We start from the raw sequence: 14,035 nt of genomic DNA on the forward strand, positions 1-14,035 counted from the left end.
GACCCCCAGCATGCACACGCACGCGTGCACACGCACACCCTTAGGGCTCAGACAAGACTCTACCACATTTAGGCGCATCACGGGCCAGGGGGATTAAGGAAAAGAAATCTCGTAACGCAGTTGGGAGGCCGAATGTGTTATCTCCCCAGGACAAGACATTTTAGGAAGCGAGAGGGACGGTCAGCAACGGCCCCACAGGGAGGACGCGCATCCCCGCATCCAGGAGGAAGTCAACACGGGACACGGCCTGTCCTGCAAATGAAATGCACAGAGCTTCACGGAGAGCTCGGCGGCAGGGGCCAAGTGTCGGCCCGTCACCCGGGACCCGGGGGAAGCCTGTCAGGAACCGGAGGCCCCAGGGGGAGCCTGGACACTGGAGGCCCAGCCCATCCCTGGGGCACGAGGGCGCACTCCGCAGGGCGTGGGTAAAGTGCATGGAGCACGGGGCTGGGGGGCCGCCAAGGGACTGTCCTAATCCAGAAGCCACACGGCGGTGCAGGGAGGGGGCGCCCCCAGCCAGCCCAATCAGGACCACGCCTCCCTTCAGCCCCCAGAACAGCACAGCTGTCCACGCTGGTGCGCGGCTGACTCAGACGCTGATCTGCTTTGGAATGACCCTGGGGCTGGGGGGTGCCGTGGCTCGGGGCCCCAGCCAGACGTCGCGCGGGTCAGGCCTCATGTGTCGCGTGGCCCTCCAGCGTGCCCGGTCTTTCCTGGGTCACGGGGCCCCCATCACGGAGAGCGTGTTCACAGGACCACGGCATGTGGCGCCGCGCACACACGTGCACACACACAGATGCGGTCCCTAAGCCCTGGACACGGATCCTCGCAATCCCCGACCTCCTCACAGGGCTACGAAGTCCCGCAGCAGCTCACCCGACACCCTCTCCGCTGGGTGTGTCCCCGAGACCCCAGACAGCAAGTGCCCTGGACGCGAGGCTCTCACGTGGGGTCCCCAACACGGCCCCTGCCTGCAGCTGCTCGGGGACACCGCCTGAGGGACACCCCGCCAGGCATCAGATACTGTGTGTGGGCTCTGTGGGGGAACCACGGAGGGGCAAGAACCAGCCAGAGATTGCCCGCTGTGGAGACCCGCACCCACACCAAGACTCAGCGGATTCTCAAAGAAGTCTGTGACCCCCACGTGTGAAAACGGCCGGCTTCAGTAACGTCCACGGGCCCTTCCCACGGCGAGCCTCTGTCTGAGGGGGACCCCGGGGCTGTTCTGTCAATCTGCCTGGGTCATCTGTGCTTAAGGCCCAGGGTCACCCCGGTGAGACAATCCCTGGTTTGGCCGCCTGGTTCTTCTTGTTCCAAAGAGACATGTGTAGACGTGAGTGGTCGCGCGAAGGGAACTTCATTTGCATCCGGCCTCACCTGACGTATTTCCCACCGGCGGGCTGTGTCCCTGCGCTCCGTGAGTCCAGCCCCACGCAGAGGGGACCGGCTCCGAGCTCAGTCCCCGCCCACTGGGCGTGGCTTCCGGAGAAGCCACATTCCGCCCCCGCCCCCGGGCCCTCCAGGCTCCAGAGAACTCGCTCTGCAGCCCGGGGGCTGCAGGTCAAAGATCTCAGCGAACAGAGACAGGACGTGTGGCTGGTGCCCTGTCCTTCCCTGCCCCGGGATCCTGCGACCTCTGACCCTGGGAGCCGGCTGGCAGGCTGCCCCTCACTCCTCAGGGTCACCAAAGCCCTAGAAGCTTCCCGACCCAGCTCACGGTAACAGTTCAAGACTTCACAGGCCAGGTGGCCTCGCGGGGACTCCCTGGCTCTCCCCTCCAGGGACCTGTCTGCCGGGGTGGTTCATGGAAACCGAGTCCCACCGGATGTGCTCAGCTGACTCTCCCTCTTCTTCCTCTGCAGTCCTTCTTCTGGGGAAAGCTCCATGCCTGCCCAAGTAACCCGTGCCCACGATTCTGAATCACTTCAAAATACAAGAAGGCAACACACCTGAGCCACTCCAGCTCGGTGATCACCCAAAGCCGCTTCTGTTGGTCGTCAGCTTGCGCTAAGGTCAGATGGTATCTGAAAACCACGTGGTTTTTGTTTTTGTTTTGCAAAACCCTAACTGAAAACTCCACTTCATGTTGAAAAACATCCCTTACAGTGCCAAGAAAAGTCTGCTCTCCAGATGAAATACTATCAGACAACTGACCTTTATCCCACCTTTCCCTTTTCACCCTGGCTACCAGGAAGCTCAGGGGTAAGGCCCACATGTAACTGTAAAGATGTTCTGTTGCCCCAGAGTTCGGTCTTAGAGAACCCCTAAGGGTTAGAGCAGAGTTCTGCCAGTAAGTCCTGCCACACAATCATCTGGGAGGCCAGCTAAGAAGACAGATTCCTAACGGACTGGCGTCTTATGGACGCAGTCTTAGAATCTGCAAGATGCCCAGGATTTCTTGGTCATCAGGTCAGGCTCTGCGGTCAGGGTGAAGTGACGCAGCCCATTTCCCAGGATGACGTGGGCCTTTCTGGAGAGACTGATCTGCCTGTCATCTCCATTCCTGGGGAGGGGCACGCGTGCAGCCCAGGTGCTCTCGGCAGGGGTCGCAGTGAATGCAGCAGACTCGCAGACTGGGCACGAGGGGCCGGCACTGCTGAGAGATGCTGGAGCCGCCAGTTCATGGCTGGAGTATGCAGGAGGAGTCATGGGATGAGTTCCAAAAGAACTGAAGGGAACCCTCCGTGCACAGGGGAACCGTAGGGTGGTGTGAATGACATCTCATAAAGCTATTCCTGAAATTTCTTAGACTGAATCCATGGTGCCCAGAGATGGGTAGGGGGCCGCAGGGTCCAGCACATTTGCCTGTCCTTCCCCCGTCAGGAAGCACTGCTCTGCTCAGCACAGGACACCATGGCCCCTGTGCTGCCTGACCCTTTGGGGACCAAGAGTCTCGTGAAAAGCCAATGACCCTGCGGACCAGCCTGGAACCAGCACTGCTTTACTGCCAACCCAGCTGCACATCACGAGCCTGGCTCTTCCCGTGTCAGTGGACACTGAGCCTAAATGCCCCCCTACCCGGCACCCGAGGAGGAAGGAGGCTCCCATCCAGGATCAGTGCCCGACACTGATGAAAGCAAGCCAACATCACTTAACCACGAATCTGTGGGCTTCAGACCAGGAGGCCACCGGACATCACCACGCTGGGCATGTTCCTGGGATCTGTGGAGAATGAGGTGGTCACAGCCTCCCATCAGCATCACGAAGCCCAGATCACGTAGAGTGGGGCTGGCAAGGGTTTCTGTAAAGACCCAGCTAGGACATATTTTCAGCTCTGCAAACTACACGGTCTGTCACACCCAGGATGCGGCTGGGGCGTAGGAACAGCCCAGAATGACTTGTAAAGGACCAGATGTGGCTGTGTGACAATAAACTTTATTTACAAAAGGCAACCTGATGACTGGGGGAAACGATGTGTAAATCATGTCCGGCAAGGGATTAGTACACCTAGTACATAAAGACCTCCTGTAACGTAATAACAGAAATCAAACAAACCCCCTGCAAAATGGACAAAGGACTGGAATGAGTATTTCTCTGAAGAAAATACAGGGATGGAGACGACGCCCACGAAGGGACGCCAGCATCCCTGGTCATCAGGGAAACGCAAATCTAAACCACGTGAGATACCACTTTGCACCCATGAGGACCCCTAGGAGCAAAATGACAAACAAACAAACAAACCACAGTGGAGAGGATGTGGAGAGATCAGGACCCTCGTGCATGGCTCCTGGGAAGGTAAAATGGGGCGGCTGGCCTGGACAGCAGTCGGCGTGCCTCTAAAGCGAGGCCAAGTATACACGTGACCCTCAGGCCCACTTACTGGCACATCTCCGAAGAACGGAAAGCAGGGACCTGGGCAGGTATCTGGACATCCGCTCCACTAGCAGCATTCTTCACAACAGCACAAAGGTGGGAGAAAGTGACCCGAGTATCCCCAGACAGACAGATGAGCAGACAGGCAAGACATGGTCCATCCACACACCGGACTATCCCTCGTCCCAAACATGGAGGGACATGCTGACACCTGCCCCAGCGTGGACAGATTTGGGGGAAGTGATGCTGAGTGAAATAAGCCAGAACAAAGGGACAAATACTGCAGGGTTCCACACTCACACGAACTCTCTAGAATCTCCAGATCCACAGGGACAGAGAGTGGATGAGGGGTCCTAGGGCCAGCGGTGGGGGGGCCACCTAGTGTCTCATGGGGACAGAATTTCTGTTTGGGAAGATGGAAAGTTCTGGAGACTCACACTGGGGACGACTGCACCAAGTCTGAATCCACTTAATGCCCCTGAGCCGTGCATTTAAACACCACTAAGTGGTCCAGCTTACGTTGTGGGTAATTTAACACCATAAAAAAAAACCACATGGACAAAAGCAGATGGTGGACAGGATTGGGCGTGGGAGCCAGGGTTTGCTGAGCCCCGACTCGGACCCCACGCCCAGGCCCCTGATCCTGGAGTGAACTCTGGAGCATCGAGCATCACTAGCAATGCCCGTCCACCGTCCCGCGTCACCACCCACGACGACCACCAGGAGCGCCAGAGACCCCCTCTACCCCATACAACATAGGGAGGATGCCGAGGAGCAGGGATCCCTCTGTGGCTTCCCGGTAAGGCAGAACTGGGGCACGGAGGGACGCAGGACAGGCAGCTGAGAGGGAAGAAAAGTTGCCACAAGGAATCTTGGCCTGACTGATGACTCTGTCCCCGCTCAGGCACCAGCCTGGGGCACAGTACTGCCTGGCCCACAGCATCCCAGGGAGGGAAAGCCCCCACCATCCACACCCACCAGGGCCTCCATCCACCCTGCCCCCGGCCAAGAGGCCCTGGGACGCTCTTTTTGGGCCAGTCTCTCTGTGACCAGTTGCCCTGTATCCTGGACGTGGCCAACTACTTCTGGGGATTCACCTCTAGCCTTCATGAGAGACCCAGACAAGCTCTTTCCTCCTTCCTTCCCCTTGTGTGGCAGTGACCACCATCACAGGGGTGGGGACTCTAAAATCCAGGCTGGAGAAATGCTGCCCAGAAGGCTTTGGACCTCGCACACCTTCCCTGATGGGCCCCAGCTGTGGGGTCAGGCAGAGGACCCCATGTGTGCTTAGCATGGGCTAGCTTCAGCCACTCCGTGCCCACACACCTGTGAGCAAGGTGTGTACCTGCCGGGCACCCACCTCCTCCCAAGAGCGGCAATGAACTCGCTATCTTTGTGCAGCGGATCAAAGTAAGATCCAGAAGCAGGCAGCACTCAGCAAATGCGTGTCTTTAACCACAGGGTGCACATGAGACAATGTAGCAGAGCGTACAGTAGGTGCTCAGTAAAGGCGCTGGGCACTAGACAGTGAGCTTATGGCATGCCTCGACTGCAGAAACACAACACATGGGCTCCTTTCCATCGTTCCCTGCCCCCAGACACAAAAAGGTGTCCTTCTGGTCCATGCAAAAATGGGGTAGGGACATTCAGAGCAGCCCCTGACCCACCATCGACCCTTAGCCACACTGGCTGGCTCTAGCACGAGCATGGCAACAGGAAAAGGCAGGGCTGGGGCCTCGAGCTAAGGTCCTGTTAAGTCCCCTTGAGGTCACATCAGCTGGTGACCAGGGACAGCTTTGTTTCCCCAGCCTTGAGGACAATTCCATCCACCCTCTCCCCATCCTAACAAAAAACCAGGGGCCCGACCACAGGGAACTGACCATCCTCCAGCCCTTGTGCAGAAGGGGTGAGAGGCGGACCACACCATGAAGGGGTGACTGGCTAGCAGGAGAAAAGGACGAGGAGGAAATGCTCGAACTCACCAGAGGTGTTGGCAGACCAGATCCTGAAGAAAACCTTCTTAGACCAGGAGCTGTGTGTGCTCCAGCAGGCTGAGGTGCAGAGATTGGAGGGGCTTCCGGAGCTGGGTGAGACAAGAAGACCAGGACACAGTCAGACAGAAGCCATCAAGAGGCAGAATGTTAAAGTGCCAAGTGCATCCTGATATCTCTGAGCCAAAAACCAAGGGCTGTACTTATGCTTCCAGAAAGGTAGTGTGGATGTACTTCTCCCGATTCCTCTCACAAAGTGCAATTAAAACACCGGGATATTGTAGAGAAAACAAACATTAGACTCTGAAAGGGTAAGAGAAGGAGGAAGGCTGGCAAAGCACTGGGGGCCCTGAGGGGGTCTGGTCTCTGGGGTGGGGTTTTGCCTCATCCATCCCAGACATGGAGCTGGAGAGCTGGAAACCCACACACACCAGGAGAAGTGGATGGAACGCCACCACAAGTGACTCTTCTAGCAAAGGGATCAGGAGAGTGGCAGCATAATGAGACAATGGGTTTAGACAATGACCACTCAACAGGCACCCCAGGAAAACTGGTGCCCACCTGGACCCACAGCAGCAAAGGCTGGGGGGGAGCCCAGACTTGCAACTTGTGTGGCTGTAATAGGCACCTCCAAACCCCCACTAAGGTGGTGTCCAAGAATCCAAAAAAAGGAGCTGGGACTTTCTTCCCCACCACGTGGTAACAAACCCTCCTCACATTTGACTGTAGGGTGCAGACAACGCAGGGAGCCTGGGTTTCCACACCCACGGGGCAGGAACAAGGCACCCCCCCCCCCCCCGCCCATTGCACTGGTGTCAGGAAAGAGCTCACAGAACGTCAGGACTTTCTTCATCACCAACAGAAATGAGGCCACCCCACCATGGTATTGGTGGGGACTGCATAGAGACGAGGAACCCCCAACCCCACTGGCAACAAGGAGCCTTCCCACTGAAGTAACTACAGAGGCTCCCTGGGGAACCAGACCTGTGTCCACCTGGCAGTGGCAGGGGAGCACCCCTCCTCCCCCAGGAGAGCCGTGGCAGAGAATGCCAGCTGAAGTGGAGGCTTACGAAGACTCACAGTCGCAGGTCACCATAGGAAACGTGCACACCTCCACTGAAAATCATTCATCACCCCAAGAACCAGGAAGATCTCAAACGGGACAAGGACATCCAATGGCTGCTGACACTGAGGTGACAGAGATGTTACAATTACCCAATGAAGAGTTTGAAGCAGTCACAATAAGAAAGCTTCAATAAGCAATCATGGAGACATCTGAGTGGCTCAGTCAGATAAGCGTCTGCCTTCGGCTCGGGTCATGATCCCGGGGGTCCTGGGAGAGAGTCCTGCATTGGGCTCCCTGCTCAGCAGGGAGTCTGCTTCTCCTTGTGCCTCTCCCCCTCCGCTCCTGCTGGCACATGCTCACTCTCTCCCTCTCTCTCTCTCAAAAAAATAAGTAAAATCTTTTTTTTTAATGAAAAGCCAATTATGGACATGCTGGAAACATATGAAAAACGAAGTTTCATTAAAAACAACAACAACAACAACATCAAGTCTCAGCAAAAAAGTGGAGATAAGTAAGAACCAAGTAGAAATGTTAGGCGTGAAAAATGTGGTAACTCAAAAAGCACCTCAGTGGAATGACTCAACAGCAGGGAGGGGACAGAAATAACCCAGGAACTGGAAGACAGACCAACAGATGTTACCTGAATTGCACAAGGGAGAAAACAGACTAAGAATTAAAAACAAACAGAGCCTCAGGGACCAGCACACCTATAACCTCATCAGAGTCCCAGAAAAAGAGAAGGGTGGGGGATGTCTGAAAAAAGTACTCCAAAACGTAATATTTGAAAACATCCCAAATTTGGCAAAAGACATAAGCCTACAGATTGAAGAAAGTTTAACAAGTCCCAAACAGAATAAGTCCAAGGAAAGTCACACCAAGAGGCACCAAGATAATTAAACTCCTGAAAACTAATAACAAAGAAAACTCTTGAAAGTAGGCAGAAAAAAATAATACCTTTTGAACAGTCGGGAATTAACTGGAGTAATCGTGTTATTTCTCATCGGAAACTATGGAGGCCACATGCAATGTATTTGGAGTAATGAAAGAAAAGAACTGTCAGTCTAGAATTCTATATCCAGCAAAAATATCTTGTAAGAATAAACAAAAAAAAAAAAAATCAAGATATTCTTGGACAAAAGGAAACCAAGAGAATTTGCCATTAGTAGATCTAGCCCCCCCCCCAAAAAAAAGGGTAAAGAAAGCTCTTTAAACAGAAAGGAAACAATAAAAGAAGGAATCTTAGAACACTGGGAAGGAAAAAAGAACATGGGAAGCAAGAATATGAATAAATACAACAGGCTCTCCTCTCAAATTTTGTAAATTATGGTTAACAGTTGAAACAAAAATTACAATGCACTCAGATTTGGTTCTAAATGCATGTAGAGGAAATATTTAAGACAATTATGTCATAAGAGGGGGAAGGTAAAAAGACATAAAAGGAAGTAAGGTTTGTATATTTCACTCAACTGGTATCCCAGTTGATGGTGGTAAAATTCTATATACTGAATATAATGCTTAGAGCAATCACTTAGAAAGCCATGGAAAGGTCAAAAACAATTACAGGGAAATCCCAGTGGAATTCTTAAAATACACAAATGACCCACAAAAAAATGCAGAAAAAAGATAATAGATATGAAAAACAGAGAGAACAAACATAAAACAAAAAAAGTGACACACATAAGCCTTAGCACATCAATAATCACATGAAAGCTGAATGATCAAAATATACCAATTAAATGACAGAGACTGGCCAACTGGACTAAAGAGATTTTCAAAGACCCAATTACATTAAGTCTACAAAAATTCACTTCAAATAGTTACCTAGTCGGGATGAAACATGATCTGTAAACATTAACCACAGGAAGGTAGGCACGGCTATATTAACGTTAGATAAAGCAGACTTCAGAACCAAGAAAAGTACCACAGAGAGGAGCATTATATAATGACAAAAGGTCAACCCACCAAGAATAACAACCTTAAATGTATATGCACCAAACAACAGAGATGGAAAACGTGTAAGGCAAAAATGGATAGAAACTGAAAGGAAAGAGACAAATTTACAATTAGAGCTGAACACTTCAACACCCCCATCTCAACAATAACTAGACAGCAAAGTCAGCAGGGATGTGGAAGAGTTCCACCAACAGATTCTAAGTGGTATTCATAGAACCTTCCACTCATTAACAGCAGAATATACACTCTTTCCAAAGTGCTCACGGAACCTATAGCAAGACAGACCATGCCCAGGGCCATAGAACAACCTCAACACGTTCAAAAGTGAAACCATACATAATATGTTCTCTGACCACAGCTGATTCAAATTAGAAATCCATAACTGAAAGGTGGCAGAAATCTCCAAATACTTTAAAACTACAAAAGCACACTTCTAAATAATTCATGGATTAAAGAAAAAATTTAAAAGGAAAACTTTGTAAATACATGGAACCTAATGAAAACAAAAAAGTAAAGCATACCAAACTTTGTGGGATGCAGCTAAAGCAGTAATAAGACAAATATTTATACCACTAAATGCACACATTGGGAAAAAAAGGAATTATCTCAAAGTCTAGGTTCCTATCTCAAGAAGTGAGCAAAAGAAGAGGAAAATAAATCCAAAGCAAGCAAAAGGAAGGATATCATAATCATAAGAATAGACAAAATTGAAAACAGAAAAATAGAGAAAAACAGTGAAACAACGAGCTAGTTCTTTGTAAAAAGTCCGTAAGAGTGACACAACTCTAGCAAGACTGACAAACCAAAGAATAGAGACATGGGTTACCAACACAAGAAACGAAGATACCATTACAGACCTTGCAGGGGTCTTTATGATCAAAAAAGATAGCAAAGGAGTACTGTGAAATACAAACTATCTCAACTCATTCAGAATGAACTAGGTAATCTGAATAGCCCTTGGAGGTATTAAGAAAATAGAATTCATAATTTTAAAGCTCCCAGATTTGGAATAAAAAATAAACCTCCACATGGTTTCACTGGAGAATTCAGCTATGAGAACTCACCAATTCTATACACTCTCTTGCAGGAAACAAAATAGGAAGAAATACCTTCCAACAGATTTTATGAAAGAAGTATTACCCTGATACGAGAACCATAAAAAGAGAATACACAAGAAAACCACAGGTATCTCTTCCGAACATAGGTATAAAAATATTAAAATTTTATCAAATAGAATTTAGCAATATAGGAAGAGAATTATATACCATGACCACTTGGGGTTTATTCCAGGAATGCAAGGTTGGCTCAATGCAAAACCAGTTCAATATTTTTTTTGAAGAATCACTCTATGGGATTCCTGGATAGCTGTCGGTTGAACATCCAACTCTTGATTTCGGCTCAGGTCATGATCTCAGGGTCCTGAGAACAACCCTGCACTGGGCTCCCTGCTTAGCAGGGAATCTGCTTGAATATTCTCCTTTTGTCCCTCCCCCAACTCATACACACACAAACACACACACTCTCTCGCTCGCTCGCTCACTCATTCCAATAAATACCTCCTTAAAAAAAAATCTATATAATACACTATTTCAATAGGCTAAAGAAAACCACACAATCATATCAATCAACATAGAATAAGCATATGCAAAATCCAACAACCATCTATGACAAAAACTCTCCCCAAAACAGGAGGAGGAGAACCTTCTTAATTTGATAAAGTGCTATCTGCAAAAGCAAAGAAGTCTGTGCTCATCATTCATTAAACTCAGTGGTAGATGTTCTATCAAATGCAATAATACAAGGAAAAGAAATAAAAAGCAAACAGAGTGGGAAGAAAGAAACAAAACTGTCCGCATTTTCAGATGACACGATTGTAGAAAATCCCCGGAAACCTATGAAGAAAAACCTCTTAGAAAGAATAAGTGACTTGAATGAAGTCCCAAGATACAAGGTCAAATATAAATGTCAACTGTATTCCCATATGCCAGTCATGGACACCAAAATTTAAAATACAACACCACCTATAATTGCTCAAAACTAATGAAACCCTGACGTGTAAATCTAAGAAAACCTGTACAATCCTTGTCTGCTGAAATCTACACAACACCGGGGAAAGACATCAGAGAGATCTGAAGAAGAGACATCCCACATTCATGGTCTGGACAACTCAACGCAGTCAAGACGTCACACTTCCCCAATCAACAAACAGGTAGAATGCAATTCCACACGAAAACTCGGCAAGCTTTTTGCAGATATAGGCAGTATTATTCTAAAACATACGGAATGGCAAAGGAACAAAAATGAGTACAATAAACTCGGAAAGGAATAAAGTGAGAGGAGCCCGTCTGCCTAATTTCAAGACTTACTATGCGGTGACAGTGACTGCACTGTGAGGCTCTTGTGGAGGGACGGGCAAGCGGATCAGCAGACCTCAACGGAGAGCCCAGATACAGGCCCACAAACAGCCCAGCAGATTCTGGACAAAGGTCTAGCAGCAATTCAGCGGAGGAAGGACAGCCTTCGCACGGAGAGCGGTCAAGCAAATGGACATCAATAGGCAAAATGATGACCATCACCTTAGTTATACAGAAATGTACTCAAAATGGATCAGAGATGTAAGTGTGATATGTGAAACTATCAAGCTTTGGGGAAAACAACATTTTCTCAGAGGAGGACAATCTTCAGGGTGTAGGACAAGGCAGGCAGTTCTCTGGCTGGATGTCAGAAACACAAACCATGCTCAGAAAAATTGGATAAACTGGACAGAGCTCTTGTTGGTTACAAGGAGAAAAACACAAACCGCAGACCCGGAGAAAATACTCGCAAACCGTGTAGCTGACCAAGGACTAGAGGCTATAGGGAAAAGAACGCCCAGAACTAACAGTTCGGTTAAAGCATGAGCAGACGACGGAAAGAGACGCTTCACGAAGGCCAAGAGCCAGACGGCTGAGGGCCACGGGAAAGACGCTCAACCCCATCACCAGTAACGGAACGTCCGAGCAGCGCGGCATCACCCCACACCGGCCCAAACGGCTAAACTAACACCAGACGCTGGTGAAAGAACAGAAACCAGACTGCTGCTGGGGATAGTGAACGGTGCGGGCTTTTAGGGAAAAATGCGGCGGTTTCTTCAATCCAACTGTGCCACAATCACACGACCCGGGGTTTGCACTCAGGGCATTCGCCCTAGAGAAATGAAGGTGTGTGCTCACCCAAAAACCTACACACCAACATTTGCAGCAGCTTTATTCACGACAGCCAAAAACTGGCAACAACCGAGATGCGCCCCCAAGGGCTGAGCGGTTACAGGCGCTGATGCATCCGGACCATGAAACACACACTCAGCAAAAGAGGACGGGGACATGCACGGCAGTGTCTGCAGCTACACCCAGGGACGACAGCCGGTCCCAAAAGGTTGTGTGCCATGGGATTCCACGTTGCACAACTGTCTCAACGACAAAATGGCAGAGATGGAGAACAGATCAACGGCCGCCTGGGCGGGGAGCTGGGGGCAGAGGGAGGTCTGTGGCTAAGAAGGCGCCACACAAGGGATGCTCCTGTGTGGATGGAAACACACAGTCTCCGCCGCACGGTTGCCAGCACCCGGGTCACAGGAAGGCAGTGCGGTTTTGCAGGATTTGGCTGCTGGGGATAAAGGGGGCTACAGGTCCAGGGGGTTGCAGGGGGTTAACAACCTCTGTGTTAGTTTTCAGAGCTGCGGTTCTTTAAAACGGAAAAGGTTTATTATTTTTAAAAGCACACGTGGAAAACGGAACAGGAAGCAGTCAAAGAGAGTTACCACGTGACCCAGGACATGAAATCCCACTCCCGGGCTATACCAGAACCCAACAAAAACCACACGTCCGCACCCGCGTTCACAGCGGTGCTGTTTATAATAAGCAAAGAGTAGCACAGATGTGCACCGGCTGACGGAGGACACATAAAGGGTCGTCCCAGCGCACAGCGAACACCGCTCAGCCGTGCGAGGGCACGAAGCCTGGGCACACGCCGCAGTGCTCACGCGCACACGACGCCCAGAGAAAGCAGCAGCGAGTCAGAAAGGACCCTGTGTTGCAAGCGCTGTGGACGGGGAGGTGAATGGGAAGCCGCGGCTAACGGGCACAGGGTTTGTTTTGGGGGGACGAAATGCTCCACAATTGATCCTGGTCACAGCGGCGCCATCCTGAGACTAGAAAAGGGACCGTGTGTTGTACGCTGAAAGCGGGAACCGTTCGGTCTAACGGGATGCATCCCGGTATGCCGCTGGAAACATGAAAGCATGCACCGGGCTCTAGGAAATTTTAAAAGCATCCATTTTCGAGTGATCCTCCCTGTGCCCCGCAGAGAATAAGTAAATTATTGAACTATTTAAAAACGTTAGCCTTGTGCCGTCTGCATCTATTTTTAGAAGTGCTCATCATTTCCAGGGAGATTGAAATCGTAATTGTGCAGCGTTCTGAAGGAGCTCTGCGGCCCTAAGGAAATGTCCCAGACAGGGAGCAGCTCCTGTGTCCTGGGCCAGAGGTGGGGGCTCGGGGCGCGGCCCGGGGTCCCCAGGAAGACAACACTGCCCGTGCACCCTGGGCTGACCCAGCCTGGCCCAGCCCTGCGGGACTCTTCTGGAAGGCACTGTAAGTAAGGTCACGGTTTCTGCCGTCAGTCCACCTGACGGCACCGCCCGCCGGCTGCCCGTGCTCCTGCTAATGCTGGAACGGCAGCAATGTCGATGCCACCCCGGGAGTGGGGGGATTACATGAGTGAGCCCAGGGCCCCACACGGGACCCCCACAAAACGGGGAAACAGCAACGCCCTCCTGTTGGCTCAAAACGCAGCTGGAAGAGCCCAGGCAGCAGCTCCTTCCGGAGTGGGGAGTCTGCGGGTCCCCCCGTGGAAGCAGGTGTTCAAACAGAAGCCCGTGCCCGCAGGCTCACAGCGGCGCGTCCACAGTAGCCACGAGGTTGAAGCCACCAAAGGTCCATCAGCAGACGAACGGAAAGCAAAGTGTGGGCCATCGGCACAAGGCAACGGGACGCGGCCCTACAATGGAAGGGGCCGGACCCATGCTGCGGGGGGTGGACGCTGGCCCACCCGCTGCCACGAGAGAAGCCGCACAAACGTGTCTGCCACGCCACAGACACGGATGTTCATAACGGGCACAACCACATGGGTGGAAAGCTGAGCGGGGGCTGCCGGGGGCCGGGGGAGGGGACAC

General features: G+C 51.2%; 1 protein-coding gene across 1 annotated transcript in view; it reads right to left on the reverse strand.

Annotated features, from left to right (window-relative positions):
* The window catches only part of SHANK2 (SH3 and multiple ankyrin repeat domains 2), a 459,921-nt gene that overhangs the window by 427,696 nt on the left and 18,190 nt on the right, over positions 1 to 14,035 (reverse strand). The window lies entirely within an intron of this gene.

Source organism: Mustela erminea, chromosome 9, assembly GCF_009829155.1.
Source record: "Mustela erminea isolate mMusErm1 chromosome 9, mMusErm1.Pri, whole genome shotgun sequence".
Lineage (NCBI taxonomy): Eukaryota > Metazoa > Chordata > Mammalia > Carnivora > Mustelidae > Mustela > Mustela erminea.